At 35.0% G+C, this 15864-nt stretch overlaps 1 protein-coding gene across 1 annotated transcript in view; it reads left to right on the forward strand.

Moving 5' to 3' along the window:
* The window catches only part of TECRL (trans-2,3-enoyl-CoA reductase like), an 85207-nt gene that overhangs the window by 16219 nt on the left and 53124 nt on the right, over nt 1-15864 (forward strand). The window lies entirely within an intron of this gene.

The raw sequence follows: 15864 nt of genomic DNA on the forward strand, positions 1-15864 counted from the left end.
CTTTCAGCGTAGTATTAAATTATCCATATACTGTAGCAATATTTTATAAACCATTGAATTTTTAAAGCACTGAGTTTTTCAAACATAAAATTTATATCTAAGCAAATAATCTATGTGGATTATATTACCCTAGTATTTCTGTAAATATATCCCATTTATTTCTACTCTAAATATATTTCTTTTGAGAGTTTTCCCAGTTTTAGGTTAAAACAAGAATTTAATTAAACTGGTAATTGAGTTGCTGACTTTCAAATCTCTTAGATCAATTCTATCTAATAATTTGACTTAAAAAGTTTAGCTTGTAGTAATGTGAAAAGACATTTGAAAATATATTTTAATAGTAAATTGGTGTAAAACAATTATTACATTTAAAGAAATAAAGATAATATAGTACACATATAATTTGTATTTTGTGAACATGAGAATATGAAACAGGATAGTTTATGTATAAAACAAATTTCTATCACTTATTTTAAAATGATTTTTTTATAATTTGTATCAAGTAGTAGTCATACATCCCATTTGGTGGATTCTTTAAATTTTAGAGCCAGGAATTCTCTGCTTCCACGGTTGTGACCCTGTTCCTAGTAAAAAAGAAAGTTAGGTTAAGCAGCACGTAGAGAACTTTATGAAATGGGAAGTTATGGAATAGAATATTTAAAAAGATCGCACTGGTACCGTTAGTTTTACTGGCCCTATCAAGTCTTAATGATTTACTGACAGCTATTATTGTCTTTTATAAGGACACAGTTTTAATCTTAATTACCTAAATTAAATGGTGACTTCCTCACTTTTGAAAAATTATCTCTACGTTCAAATTATTTCAAACATTTGAAAGATAAATGTTACTTATACTATTTTTAAATATTATATGCTATATTTCAAAATCTTACTGAACTTCAGGTTTTACAAAGTAATGAATCACAAAACTCTAAAGTGTGTATTAGCTACCAGAATAACATAAAGAGCTGAAAACAAATTCAGATGATGATATTTTGAGAAAAAAAAAAAAACACATTTCACATTTATCCCATTGTGTCATGGAATATGTACTGTTAACTACAATGTGTAATATTGTTTAAAACAATGTTTATTATTTCTTGTTTAATATTTATTAATTTAAATGTCACAGTTATACACACATACACGCACACACACACTCAGAGAGAGAGAGAAAGCGAGAGAGACAGAGAGAGAAACTTCCATTTGCTGCTGCTTCTCTCCCAAAATCACTACCATTGTCAGGGCTGGTTTTGAATTTGAATATTCAAGGTTTTAAAGTAAAAGAAGTGGAAGAAATTTTAAAATCACCACAAAGAAAAAATAAGCAAGGTGGAGAGGATATTTCGGGCTAAAGTCATCAGTGGTTTAAGGTGGAAAGACAATCCATGACAGATAGCGACAAATAAGAAATAATAGGCAATATTCTCTGGTGAGGCTCATTCCACAAAGACAATGCGGAGCAAATATTTGTGAGCAATAGTTAAGAACAAAATGGCTATTAATATGATTTTGGCACACAGTAAAGTGAGTTTGTCATAAAGAAAAAAATAGTTGAAGATGAACAGCAATTTTATATTAAAGTAGGACAATGAAGGGATTTTTGAAGTGGAATTAGATGATTAGTGAGATTCTGCAGATGACAGAGAATGGGTGCCATAAAGTACATTGGAGAAGTCTGAGAAGGCATGGAGAGTTGACAAATCAGTCCTGATTAATGGCTGTACAAAGCAAAATTGGAAAAGGTATCACTGAACTAGTGCATAGTCTAGGCGACTTGGACAGCTCATGGTGTCTAGGAAGAATGAGAACATCCGCATGCTGATCCATCCTGGTTCCTTTGATTATAGTAATTTGTTAAGTAAGCAAACTATGGGTCATAAACTTTAACAAGTGAGGATACCATAGCCATTTTTTTTTTCTCTGAATATTCTTTGTCCTGCCCCCATAAGTCCTGTTTGCCCCCATAATTCCTGTTTCGTTCCTTGAGTCATATTGGGATATGGACTCATTGCTTTTTGCTCCTTCTTTTCTTCCTCTCTTTATATTACAATTATAAGTGTTTCTAGGGTTTAAACATTTTCCATTTTTGGAATCGCTTATTTATTTTCCTACAGAAACCCTCTCTGCAGTTGTTGATTATGCAGTGTTTTAGCACCCTGTTCCGATTTGAGCACTGTGTATTAGCAGACTCCCATACAGATACATTTTCTTTCCAAGATCAGCTAGATTCTGAATGCTGATAGAGCTTGTTTGAGTGTTAAACCTTTTAGCTTTTATTAAATATGAGAAAAGAAACAAATCTACTTTTAGATACATAAACACAATCACACATTTCATATTAAATCATTAAATATCTTACTAACATTGTTGATTTAATTTTGGCTTGACTGTTTATATAGGTGGTATTTGCAGATTTCAAAAAAAATGATCACATAAAAATAGTTAATTCAGTTATAATGAAGTACTGTAATGATTGAATAATTTATAATGATTCACAAATATGAAATTAACATGTAATATTTTTAGCGCATCATGGATTTTAGATAATATTTAATTTTCTTATGAAAATGGAAAGGAACTCATGGACCTGACCTTTTGTTCATGTCTTTTTTTAAGTTTTTATTTAATGAATCCAATTTTCATAGTTAAAATTTTAGGATTATAGTCATTTTCCTCTCCATACCCACCCTCCTACCCCTATTTCTGTTCCACCACCTACTCCCTCTCTCATCATTTTTTCATTATGATTAATTATTAATTAACTTTCATATACATAAGACCAACTCTATACTAAGCAATGCTTTCAACAATTTGCGCACACACAGACACACAATGTAAAAACTTGTTTGAGAACAAGTTTTGTAGTTAATTCTCATAGTACAACTCATTAAGAACAGAGGTCCTACATGGGGAGTAAGTGAGCAGTGATTTCTGTTGTTAATTTAATAATTAACATTCTTCTTTATGACATCAGTGATCACCTGAGGCTCTTGCCATGAGCTGCCAATGCTATGAAAACCTTTTGTGACCACAAACTCTGTCAGTATTTAGACAAGGCCATAAGCAATGTGGAATTTCTCTCCTCCTTTCATAGAAAAGTACATTCTTCTTTGACGCTTTTTCCTTCCACTGGGATCTCATTCACAAAGATCCTACGTGTAGGTTATTTTTTGCCACAGTGCCTTGGCTTTCCATGCCTGAATTGCTCTCATGGGCTTTTCAGCCACATATGAATGACTTAAGAGCTTATTCTGAGGTCAGAGTGTTATTTAAAGTGCTTTTCATCCTATGAGTCTGCTGTGTGGACTGCTTTCCATGTTGGACATTCCCTCCTTTTTAATTCTTTTTTTTTTTTTTTTTTGCAGGCAGATTGGATAGTGAGAGAGAGAGACAGAGAGAAAGGTCTTCCTTTTTGCCGTTGGTTCACCCTCCAATGGCCGCTGTGGCCAGCACATCTCGCTGATCCAAAGACAGGAGCCAGATGCTTCTCCTGGTCTCCCAAGCGGGTGCAGAGCCCAAGGACTTGGGCCATCCTCCAATGCCTTCCCGGGCCATAGCAGAGAGCTGGCCTGGAAGAGGGGCAACCGGGATAGAATCCGGCGCCCCGACCAGGACTAGAACCCAGTGTGCCTGCGCTGCAAGACGGAGGATTAGCCTGTTAAGCCACGGCACTGGCCTTCTTTTTAATTCTGTCTATTATTATTACAATTTCATGGTATTTATATGTTCACATTAACAGTTAATGTGATCACTTTAACAATTAAGGTAGCATTTTAGAGCTTTACAGTTACAAATTTTCTCCTCCCACCTTTTTCCTGCTCTTATTTTTACTGATATCTATTTTCAATTGACTTTATATACACACATACAAATGAATAACTCTGTTAAGTAAAGAGTTCAACGTAGAGTATGAAGAGAAGAAAAAATAAAAAATAAAAATAAAAACTGTTTCTTGACAGTCAAAATGAGGAATCTTCAAGTCATTGTTTCTCAAAGTGTCAATTTCAATTCTATAGCTTTCGTTTTAGGTTTGCTGTTACTTCTCACAGATCAGGGGGAGTGCATAGTATTTGTCCCCTTGAGACTGGCTTATTTCACTAAGTATGAAGTTTTCCAGATAGGTCCATTTTGTTGCAAATGACTGGATTTCATTTTTTACTGCTGTATATTATTCCACAGTGTACATATCCCATAATTTCTTTATCCAATATTCAGTTGATAGGCATTTAGGCCGATTACATATCTTAGCTATTGTGAATAGATCTGAAATAAACATGGAGGTGCATATTGCTCTTTTGTATACTGATCTCGTTTCCCTTGGGTAAATTCTAAGGAGTGGGATGACTGTGTCATATGGGAAGTCTATATTCAGATTTTTAAGGTATCTCCATACTGTCTTCTATAGTGGCTTTACCAGTTTACATTTCCATTTAAAGTGTATCAGGGTACCCTATTCCCCACATCTGCTAAGCATTTGTTGTTTGTTGATTTCTGTAGGAGAGCCATTCTAACTGGAGTGAAATGAACCTTTGTGGTTTTGATTTGCATTTCCCTGAGAGTTAGTAATCCTGAACATTTTTAATGTGCCTTTTGGCAATTTGGATTTCCTCTTTTTTTTTTAATTAAACTTTTATTTAATGAATATAAATTTCCAAAGTATAGCTTATGGGTTACAATGGCTTCCCCCCTCCCATAACTTCCCTCCCGCCCGCAACCCTCCCCTTTCCCGCTCCCTTTCCCCTTCCATTCATGTAAAGATTCATTTTCAATTCTGTTTGTATACAGAAGATCAGTTTAGTATATATTAGATAAAGATTTCAACATTTTGCCCATATAGCAACATAAAGTGAAAAAACTACCATTGGAGTACTAATTATAGCATTAAATAGCAATGTACAGCACATTAAAGACAGAGATCCTACATAATTTTTTTTTTCAAATTAATTCATTTTCAATGCCATTTCCATTTTAACACCAGGTTGTTTTTTTTTTTTTCATTTCCAATTCTCTTTATATACAGAAGATCACTTCAGTATATAATTAGTAAAGACCTCATCAGTTTGTGCCCACACAGAAACGCAAAGTATAAAAATATTGTTTCAGTACTAGTTATAGCATCACTTCGCTTTAGACGACACATTAGGGACAGATCCCACATGGGGTGTAAGTACACAGTGACTCCTGTTGCTGACTTAACAATTTGACACTCCTGTTCATGGCATCATTAATCTCCCTAGGCTCTAGTCATGAGTTGTCAGGGCTATGGAAGCCTTTAGAGTTCGCTGACTTTGATCTTATTCCGATAGGGTCATAGTCAAAGTGGAAGTTCTCTCCTCCCTTCGGAGAAGGGTACCTCCTTCTTTGATGGCCCCGTTCTTTCCACTGGGATCTCACTCACAGAGATCATTCATTTAGGTCTTTTTTTTTTTTCCATGATATCTTGGCTTTCCATGCCTGCTATACTCTCATGGGCTCTTCAGCCAGATCCGAATGCCTTGAGGGCTGATTCTGAGGCCAGAGTGTTGTTTAGGACATCTGCCATTCTATGAGTCTGCTGTGTATCCCGCTTCCCACGTTGGATCCTTCTCTCCCTTTTTGATTCTATCAGTTAGTATTAGCAGATACTTGTCTTGTTTGTGTGATCCCTTTGACTCTTAGACCTATCAGAGCTATCAATTGTGAGCTGAAATTGATCACTTGGACTAGTGTTATGGCATTGGTACATGCCATCTTGATGGGATTGTGTTGGAATCCCCTGGCACATTTCTAACTCCACCATTTGCGGCCAGTCCGATTGAGCATGTTCCAAATTGTTCATCTCCTCCCTCTCTTTTTCCACTCTTAGATTTAACAGGGATCACTTTTCAGTTAAAATTTAAACACATAAGAATAATTGTGTGTTAATTACTGAGTTCAACCAATAGTACTAGAACAACAACAACAACAAATACTAAAAAGGATAAAGTATTACATTGTACATCTAAAGTCAGGACAGGAGCTGATCAGTTCATTGTTGCTTATAGTGTCCATTTCACACAGGTTGGGGGTAGAGCCATTGGTGGTAGACTAGAGGTTATGATTACAAAGAAATGAGGCCCAAGTGTGCTAGACAGGGTCTAGAACAAAGGACAGAGTCATTATTAGAGGAGCTAAGAAAGGTGCTGTCTAAGCTACAATTACGTTTTCTGATTGAGAGGCAAATAGAACCTGACAGAAGGGGCTTGATAATAATCTGGTGGGCTTTAGGCCTTGTAAGTTCAGAGGCCCAGACCTATCTATCTCTTCACATGGGGTACATCCTAAGGGAGGTGTGAACCTCCTAGGGGAAGGCACTCTGTTGACTTTCATTACTTGGCTGGCCGGGGGGGAGAGCTGGCCAGGTAAAGGCAGGGGGCATCTCTAACAAGAAATTTACAGTTCTGCCTGCAATGTTGCTGACCCTACTTGGCCATCCCCTCAGCTGCAGTGGTCACTTTGGAAGTTGGGCTGAGTGAAGGGCTTTTCAGCTTAGAGCCAATAAGATCTGTGGCTCTGACCTGGGCATCCTTCAACTCCAGGGCCGGTCCATTTCCAGTGATCCAACTCTTGGCAGGGCTCTTCACAAGCTGACTTCTGCTGAAGCCCAGGCTTACCACATTGAAAGCCACTGCAGTGGACTGGCCTGTTGGGTCTCCTTGAGGGCAGATCACTGTACAGCTCAGCCATTAATAGGCCTGCCACCCATTGCTTCTGATGCCTAGCTTTCTTTTCCTCCTGGTTTGTGTTAAAGCAGACCAGAGGATGCAAGTCAAGGGAGTGCCCGTGTCCCATCTCTAATATTCGGTGGCCTGAACTACAAGTCTATATTCACAGGCATGTTCTGTAGTAGTTTTTCTAAGGTAGACAATGCCCATGAGGAAAATTGTATTCTCACTTAAAAACTTTCTTTCCCTTTGGTCTGAAAGGGAGGTTTTTTCTGCTTACTGTTTACTTCACTGATGGCGAAGTAAATCTAGCTATGAGATTATAATTTAAGCTTTTATTTTGTCTATGCTATTACAGAAAAATGTTAGCCATCTCTTTTATAAGATCTAAAGATTAAATTGTGTGTCCTACAGATTCCTTCATAATAGACTTAGTTTCCTACCTTGAAGAGAATAGAGAAATGAAAGAACAAGTTGGGCTTAGAATAGAGAAATTAGGGAGCAAGTCCTAGATCGCTTGCTGACAATAGCAATATCACATGAAAACTTAGCAAACCGTTTCAACCATTAGATAACAACTTAAGAAAACATTTACCAGAAGGTCCAATGCCTTCTATAAATTTTAAGAATCATGTATTTGAAAACACCTCTTAAATATCTAACATGGTGTACTTTGTTTAACCAGTAAACTTTAGCACAACCATATAAAATGTTTTTAGTTTCTTTCTACCAACAAGTTTAAAACATATGATACACAGATTCAGGTCACACGAATTTAAATGTATCTTTGATTGATTTTAGCAGCTTAAATTTATGGACAATCTTATCTATAAGCCATTTAAAATAAAACTCTTAATAAAATTTCCCCATGTGGACATACAATATGTACACACATATAACATAGCATAGTAGACCAATATAGCAATTTTAATAATAGCTTTTAAAATCTTTAACTCTTTTTGTAGATTGCCAATTGATTTGAATTGCTTTTTGTTTTTAGTAACCTCAGTTAACCATACTTTCAGTTTGTACTGTTAATACATTATTGGTTTCATCTGTTTACAGAGCCATCCCAAAGTACTGAATACAGTAGAAGTGGCTGGAAAAAGTCCATAGGAACCTATAGGAGGACAGCTAAACACAGAACCAACAACGCTTTAGTTTTATGAGCAGCAAATCATATATAACTGTGGATGAGAAAAGACTTTAAGTCGCCATGTTTAAAATTATAAACTCATTAGCCAACAAGAGGCACTTACTTCACAGTATTTTTGAAAGCACCTGTAGGATTTTACAATTATTTAACCCTTTAGGCCTCTGGGGCTTTCTCATTAAGATAGCTATCATGTCTAGTAACACAAGATCATTAGACTTTTTAATTCTCAAACATTTGTATTAATAGCATTTTCCATTATAGAAACTTAAAACTTGGTACCACGTCACATCCTGACAGTACTTCTAATATAATCCAAATAGCCTGATTAGTCGGTGTTTCTATAAGATGAGAGACATAGGTCCTTCGATTTTTTCAGTTGGGCCCAAACTGGAAAAACCAAAGTCCAGGATTTACTGGAAATTTTAGAGACCAGATTGTTTGAAACTTTGATTTTTTGAATGCCTGTCAAGAATGCCAAGAAGGCTCAAAATCCAAAATATCTGGTTGAAATAAGATTCCTTAAAATCATGACATAATATAGACCAAATTTGATCATTGTTACAGGTGATTATTCAAATCTTTGAAAATAAGCACATATTTCAATAACCCATAGCTCTTAATAAAAATTCAGCTGTTTTTGAACAATTAGAATTTAACAGACATCAAGAGAACATAATAGATTACTTTAGCACATTGCTTTAACAGAGCATCAGAGTTTAATTCTATGTCAAAGTGAAATTGAGCTTCCTGTGATCTTTTGCTGTGAGGTTTCCTTCCTTTACCTTCTTTCATATTGATGACCATGTTTCTGTGTTTCTGTGTGTAACACATCTTTAAGCATCATTTGCAGGGCAAGATGAGTGGCAACAAATTCTTTCAGTTTCTGTTTGCTATGAAAAGTCTTAATTTCACCTTCATTCACAAATGAGAGCTTTGCAGGATATAATATTCTGGGCTGGCAGTTTTTCTCTCTTAGTATCTGGGCTATGTATCGCCATTCCCTTCTAGCTTGTAGGGTTTCTGATGAGAAGTCTGCTGTGAGTCTAATTGGACATCCTCTGAGAGTAATCTGACGTTTCTCTCTTGCACATTTTAGAATCTTTTCTGTTTCACTGTGGTGAGTTTGATTACAACATGTCGTGGTGAGGATCTCTTTTGGTCATGTTTATTAGGGGTTCTATAAGCTTCCTGTACTAAGATGCCTCTGTCCTTCTCCAAACCTGGGAAATTTTCTGCTAGTATCTCACTGAAAATGCCTTCTAATCCTTTCTCCCTCTCCATGCCTTCAGGAACTCCTTGAACCCGAATGTTGGGTTTTTTAATAGTATCCTGTAGATTCCCGACAATATTTTTTAGATTTCTAATTTCTTCTTCTTTTCTTAGGTTTGCCTGTTTCCTTTCATGTTCTCTGTCTTCTAAGTCTGATATTCTCTCTTCTGCTTTGCCCATTCTGTTTTTAAGGCTCTCTAATGTGTTTGTCATTTGATCTATTGAATTCTTAATTTCATTATGATTTCTCATCACTATCGCAGTTTCTTGTTCCACTAGTTGTTTCATTTCATTTTGATTCCTCCTTAACATTTCATTTTCACGAGAGAGATTTTCTATCTTGTCCATTAAGGATTTCGGTAGTTCAAGAATTTGTTTTTGAGAACTTCTTAATGTTCTTATCAATTTTTTGAGATCTGCTTCTTGCATTTCTTCTATCTCATCATCTTCAAAATCTTGAATTGGGGTGTCTTTTTCATTTGGGGGCGTCATAGTGTCTTCCTTGTTCTTGTTACCTCGGTTTTTGCGTTTGTTGTTTGGCATGTTGGAGATATTTGGTTTCTTCACTGTGGTGTTTTTTCTTGTTACACTATGGCTCTATATTAAGTGGACTGTCTGCTTTCGGTGGAGCCTTAGAGGCTTGAGATGAGTGTGGACTGAGAGCTGTGTTTGGTTCCTCAGGGTTGAGGGTGTGTCAAAGATGACACTCCCAGGTTAGGAGTGGTAAATCTCCCTTTCTTTTTTTGATTCAAAAGGGAAGTAATTCCGCACAGCTGAACGTAATTGGAGGTAGTTAGCAGGCAAATGATATACCCACAGGAGCCAGAGATCAGAAGCTCTTTCCCAAGGACCACACAGGGAATCTGTGCTGCCCTCAGTGTGGGCTCCAATTCTCCTGAAGTCTTCCACTGGGTTGCCAAGTTAGATGCTAATCTCCTGTTATTTCACCCCTCTCCCCAGAGTCAGGTTTTTCTGCTAGGCTCAGGGCCGGTACAGACCTGAGGTCGCCCTGCTTATGACGTATGTCCAAAATGGCGCCTGCTCTTTGTGTTGCTAGCCTTTGAGGGGTGAGCGGAGAGAGAGAAACTCGTGTCCGTATCGGTCACTTTTTTTTTTTTTCCTCTCTCTCTTCTAGTTAGCCTGGTGAACTTTTCCCCACGGAGTTTCAAGCCTCGTTCCCTCTAGTCTCCTCTTTCCGCTTCCCTGCCAGTGTCTCGGGCTATTGAGGTTCGGCTCACCTCGCGTTCCAGCGCTGGTGTGTTGAGTCTGCCGCTGGTGTCCCGAACTTGTGCTCCCACGCTCTCCACGCAGGTACACTGTGAATCACTAGTTCCGGAAGAATTTCCTCTGCTGTTTCTTCCCCTACTCTTCCTTGACCATGCAGTATCTCCACTTTTATTAACCTGTTTGTCCCCCAGACTAATCGTGTGCTCCGTTCCTATTCTGCCATCTTGCCGCTATTATTTTCTTTTAATATGCCATTTTTTCTTCTTTTCTGATTTTAAATTTGTTGGTAATTATGTCCTCATATCTGTTTTCCACTATATATCATTTAATTTTATTACTGATAGCATTTTTAATATGTATCTTGATATGTATTATGTATTTTGAAACACTCTCAGCCATCATATTTTTCAACACAGTTTTTGCACTATTCTTTACTTTTTTATTCCTCTAGGTCTTCAGTTTCAGTTATGTTAGCATTTTACATTGTGTACCATACATCCCTATCACTCTTTTCAGCATGTCTATCCCTATTTGCTTTAATCTGCTTATTTTCTTACAACTTTCAGCCCCCTAGTTTTTTTTTTTTTTTCCTCAACTTTAAAATGATCTCTTATCCTCATCCTCTGGATTTTCAATTCACTTAGTTTGGTTTATAGTTCTATGATTTCTATGATTTCCATATTTCCAGTCAAATAATTTGTCCTTTATTTCTATATCAGTCAGAAATAATTTTAAATGGATGTCTATGGCTACAACTATCTGGATTCTTGGTGGAGTTCTTAAAAACCTTTTAAATTTTCCTTTGGGTTTTGGTCATGCCTTTGCGTTTTGAATGTTTGGTTGGTTTTCATTGAGACTTGGATTTTTTATATGAAAAATCTTAGTGGTGATTATAAGTCTGGACAAAGTCTTCTCTTTCCACAAAGAAGTGACATCTATTTCTGCAAACAATAGGACTTGAATTTGAAGATTATTGGCTATTTTAATCCAAAACAGGGTTAAGATGTTTTAGTACTGGGCTTCATTTCCTGTGAGAATTCATCAGTATGTGATTTGCTTTTGTATTAGGCTATACACATAATAGGTAGACTTTTACCAGAACTTCTCTTTGGCATGAAGTTCAGTTTTTGTCTTCTTTGCTTTGTGAATCTATAAGCAGCCATTCTCAGATTCTTACTTCTCAGCTCCCTCTTCCAACATAGAAATCCCAGGAAAAAATGTAAAACTATATTTCTAGTTCCTGGACTAAGCTTTCTGGCTTTTATTTAGTTCACTATAGAAATCCACAGCACTAATTATCCATAAATTATATCCAAAATTATTATCTATCATATTTATTATTTTTGGAGAATTACCATATTTTCCAGAAAATTATGTTTACCTCAGTGTGTATATCTAAAATACATGGTCATACATATTTATTACAAATCAAGGGATTCAATAAATTCTTAAAATCACTATCATATATTTTTCATGTCATCTTCCTATTTCATGCAACTATATGTTACCTACTAACATAGGCTTTATCAAACATTCCTCTTATTCAGTAAGTTCTTTCCTCCATTTCCAATCGAATCATTTCTGCTTTCTTAAATTATAGTGTCTCTTAACATGACCTTGTGCAATTATTTTTATGCTATACTCAGTCCTAGATTATTTTGTAAAACTCTAGATAATGATGATCTTATCATGCAGATGATATAATAGTTCATCAGTTGTACGTAAGTTGACATTGAATATGCTGTATAACATTGTACTATATTTCTATTCATACATAATCAAGAAGACATGGGCAAATAATCATGCATTTGATAACCCATTAATGAGTCTCTTGGAGACCCCAGAGTGAGTCTCCACAGAATAGTTGTCAGTGAACAAATGATTTAAAAGTCTATACTTTTTGTCCATTTGCATTTGCTACCAAACTGTCTAAATTTAAATACCTTAATGTTTATATCAAGATAAAGTAAGATTTTTAAATTCAAGTCAGTTAAAATTGTGATAAATGAGAAATGTAATTGGCAACATGTATTGTCCTTCAATTATTATCATTTTTATTTTTTTATCTTTGCCTTTGCACTTACCCACTGAAAAAAATTATAAAACTATTTTAAAAATAGACTATTATAGACTATTATAAAAGCTAGTAACTTGTGGTTAAAGGGTCTTAGTAATTGCATCATTGGTTTAATTTAGAGAAATGATCATTTCATACTTGATCCTGCTTTTTCATTGATAAAATATATGAATACTAGCAGATACACTCTACTTATAGCATGAATATTCTATGATTTAAAAGTATCTTTGTGTATGCTTATCATGCCAATCATTTCTTATAATCTAATCTATCTCTACTAATGATTATACTACTAAATTTATGTTATTAAGATGACTAAAACTGGTGAAAAGCTTTGGGGTATTAATTACCAAATAAAATGGAATAATTTTTGAAAGGGACATACAGCCTGAGTTTTTTTCAGTTCACCTTCACATCAAATGTAGGAATTTATGCTACATTATCCTTTTAATGTACACATTACACATATTTGTGAGAGACAATCAATTACTAACTACTATTAATTTTAATTAAATTCTTACCATGTACAAAAATCTTTGTACTAATTAATCCTAAAACTGTCCTTTGGTATAATCCTGTGTAGATTCCATTATGTATAAAATGGCTTTCATAGTCTGCTAAATCTCTTTCTTTTGATACACACTGTTCCAGAATCATCACATGAAAAGTAACATTTCAAGACCAATCATGTTTAACATTTTCTGTGATTATCCTCTTACCTGCTATCTTTCTTTTAAAGTTTTGAGTATAAAAGTATATGCAAAACTTGGATCTTGTTTCATTAAATTTAAGTACAAGGAGACTTTTGCTACCCTTTTCCAGAAAATCAATTTCTTTGTTTCATCTCATGCATGTAGTTCCTTTAATTTGCTCACATTACAGTCTTGGTTCATTTGTTTAGCTTAGAACACGAATAGGGCATAGATGTCCTTGGAAATGTACCTGATAACTATCATGCTTATCATTGGCTTTCAATGAAAATTGTTGCTATTTTTGGGTCATTTTAGAAAGTTATTTTAGATGAAATCAACTTCCTTTCATAAGCTGATGAGTTTTTTTTAACTAAATGTTTCCTCTAAGGATTTTTTGTGATCTGCACTCTGTGATTATAGTATATAATCAATATAGTTAACGTCACAATCATTACTGATATTTTCTTTGATAAGACAAAACGGTACTGAAGTTTAGATGAACTATTTTTGCTCAGGCATTTGCCATGAATACTTGTTCATCAGCTATTTGGTATCTTCTCTACTGATTTTTATATAGCAAGTGCCATTTAAAGACTTTAAATTGCTCTACACTCTGCACATCCTTTATATTAGGCTTTATTTTACTATACTATACTTTTTTATTAAGGTCCAGCTATTCATTTATTTACATACATTATTTCTATAATCTTTATCTTTTAAAATGAAGCTACAGTGTTATAAATGCTTAGATGTCCTTATGTAGTATTTAGTCCTTCTCTACTAATAGTATGTTGTGGATGATTAGCTTATTTAAATAAGTATATTTGAATATAGCAAGTTATTATTTATTTAGAATGCTATTATGTGGTGATAGGAACGTTTCCAAGTACCAAGGAAAGAAGTCCAAGTCCAAGTCTCTGTTAGAATAAGATACCATGTAATAAGATCAAGGTCAACATCTTTGATGATATCAGTTATTTCTAGGATCCTTATATAGTCATTTATCAGCTGTGTTCTAGTATCCATCTTCCTTGGTATAAGCAAGATTTTCAAAAATCAGAACTGCTAAGATTCCTTATATAGTAGATGGCCTTTATGCTTTATAAACCATTTTTTCTACTGCACATTTCCCAGTCTAATCCCACCTCACACCAACAAACTACTCAATATGCTAGTATTCACTCATAGTTTACAGACAGCTTGCTTTGCTTCGAATGATAGAGTCAGTTTTGCTTTGGCATCTACCCCATTGAAAACATCACAAGTGTTATTGAAAATGATAGCTTAAATGATTATTATTAAAATAGAATCTGACAGCTCATATGCATAAACATCATATCTACCCAATCATTTTTGTCAAATATAAATGGCTTCTCATAAGGTTGTATTTTGCCCAATATCTGTAGTTTGTTCACAAATTCAATTAAAACTGTGGAGGGTTCTGTTGCATTCACTTTCTTCCTAGCTTCTTTGACAGCAGATTTTCACTGTGACTAGAAATGTTATTTTTAAATACTTTCAACAAATAATCTTTTTTAAATATTTATTTATTTATTTGAAAGAGTTACACAGAGAGATGAGAGGCAGAGAGAGAGAGAGCGAGAGAGCGAGAGAGTGAGAGAGCGAGAGAGAGAGAGAGAGTCTTCCATCCACTTGTTCACTCCCCAATTGGCCACCAACAATAGAAGCTGCACTGATTGGAAGCCAGGAGCCAGGAGCTTCTTCTGGGTCTCCCACGCAGGTGCAGAGACCCAAGTACTTCAACAAATAATCTTAACACACATTCAGAAGCAAAAAATGGCCTATAAATAATAGCAATTTTATAAGTTAATAAAAATATGTATCTATCTGGATATTTTCTTTAAAATAAAGTTACATGATTGTGTCCTGTTATTTGCTGTACTCTTCTTCAGCTTTGCTTAGAAATGATACTGAATAGCTTTAAACTTATTATAATTATTATCCTATGAGTTATTTTCCATGATAATTTCTAGGCATAAGCTGCCCTCTTGCAATAAATTTATGGAGTATTGTTTCAAGTTGTCAAGCTATATCACATTATCATCACTCTTGCTGACACTTGAGAGTAATGTTTTGAAAACAAAGATGGTAATTGTAGAACAGTCTTTTGAAGATGATTTTTATTATATATCATAAAAATTTGTTTAACATTGAATATCAGGTTAAGTTACTTTTATTAGAGACTTTAAAATAATGGCATATAATTTATTATAGAGGAAACAAATTATATTCTGATAACTAGGAATCGATTTTTAACTAGGTCAGTGTATAATAAAGGTGCTTTGATTTTTGATGCAGATAGAACTATATACTATTCTAATTAGTCTGAATAATATTGTAAAGGGAATATACTAAAGTAATCTTTCTGCTATGATCTATACACTCATATTAGAAGTGAATGATACATAATATTCTGGAAAAGCGCCTTATTCCTGATGGAGAATAAAACTTTTATTTTGTAATTAAAATATTTGATTATGAGAGCAAGCAAGGTCCCATTGAATGGTTCACTATCCAAATGTCTGATTATTTGGAGCTGAACTGAACCCAGAACTGGGGGTGATGCAGGGTGATATAGGTAGATGACAGGATATAACTGCTGGTTCACTCCTTAAATGCCAGCAACACCTGGGTCTAGGCCAAGCCAAAGGTAGGAGTATGGGAGTCTATCCTGTTCTCCCACATAGATGATCAGAACCCAACTATTTGTGCCACCATCTATTGGCTCCTGCATGT

Source organism: Lepus europaeus, chromosome 8, assembly GCF_033115175.1.
Source record: "Lepus europaeus isolate LE1 chromosome 8, mLepTim1.pri, whole genome shotgun sequence".
NCBI classification, from domain to species: domain Eukaryota; kingdom Metazoa; phylum Chordata; class Mammalia; order Lagomorpha; family Leporidae; genus Lepus; species Lepus europaeus.